A 1316-nucleotide genomic window follows, 5' to 3' on the forward strand; every position below is an offset into this window, starting at 1 on the left:
AGATAATGGGTTGGTTTCCTGGGCTGGTTGCAGATAGTGGGTTAGAGTTTTATTTTTACATACAATCTGGCCACTGTCTATTCAGTCTCTCATACTGCATTCAAAGTTTAATGTCCCTTTGGTGAACACTTGGTACCAACTTGACTCTGAAGTTGCTGCTATCACTATCCCTATTTGCCTAGGAAGAACCTGAGGGTTAAATAAGTGGCCCAAGATCACATAGTAAGAAGAGCCTGGCTTTAAATCTTGGCAGTTTTCATTCTAGAAATCAGTATCTTAGATTGCCTCCTTAAGCTACTTAGAGACTCGGGTTGTCCCACACTTTCCACTGTGTTAGCAGATAAGAATTTAAAATGTAATAGGTTTTTTTTCTACTTAGAATTTGCATTTTGCCTTTGCTAACTCTTATCCTGAGGCAGTGATCTATTCTGTTGACCTAAGTCGTCTTTTATCTTCTCAGTGAAACTTGACCCCATTCATCCCATTCTCCTCTTAAATACCCAATGGACTGTAGGATATAACTGAGTGAATCTCAGAGAGGGGAACTAACAGAAGGTGTTGGGACATCCCTCCTTTTTTTTTTTTTTTTCAAGGTTTAAATAGACTTTATGGTTACAAGGAGGGCCCTACCGAGTAGGGCCTTATAAACCAATATATGTGGTCCCAGGATGTCACCATGGAGAAATGGAGAGGTCATGACTGCAGAAGAGGTCACTGTAATTGAAGGACATGATCCCGGGAAGACCGGCCAGAGATGCAGCAGACATGATCAGGAGAGGCCAGGGGTGGTCAGGTCACAGGGTGAGGGACAGGACAGCCCCCTTCACTCCCGCTTCTTGTAGCTCTCCAGATGCGACAGGACCCAGCCCGATGGCAGGAGGAAACACAGGAAGCAGGAGGTGAGCCCAACGGCAACATCCATGGTCCCGAGCTCCTCCCGCGGAGACTTGGAATGGATCTGGGCATGCTGCACTGGGAGCCTCCGGGTGAGACCTGACAGGCCCCTGAGCAGCTGCGCCGTCGACAAAGACATGTCCACACGGAATGACGACAGTTGCCAGCCAGGACATCCCTCCTATACACACTCAGGAGTCAGACTGCCTATGTTTGATCCTCAGCTCCCCGACTTAGTAGCTAGAGACCTTGGGCTGATCCCTGAATTTATCTAAGCCTGTTTCCAAATCTGTAAATGGGGATGATGATAAAATACTACCAATCCTGTGAAGATGAGCATAAAGATGGAAATAACAGACATAAAGCATTTGCATAATGCCAAGGCAGATGTGTAAGTCTTCAATGTAAATTAAAATGCAAAT

General features: G+C 45.7%; 1 pseudogene; it reads right to left on the minus strand.

The window, feature by feature from the left end:
- Window positions 1–573: 573 nt before the first annotated feature.
- Window positions 574–1058, minus strand: LOC118542962 (cytochrome c oxidase subunit 8A, mitochondrial pseudogene; annotated as a pseudogene).
- Window positions 1059–1316: the final 258 nt, after the last annotated feature.

The sequence above is a fragment of the Halichoerus grypus genome, chromosome 2, assembly GCF_964656455.1.
Source record: "Halichoerus grypus chromosome 2, mHalGry1.hap1.1, whole genome shotgun sequence".
NCBI classification, from domain to species: domain Eukaryota; kingdom Metazoa; phylum Chordata; class Mammalia; order Carnivora; family Phocidae; genus Halichoerus; species Halichoerus grypus.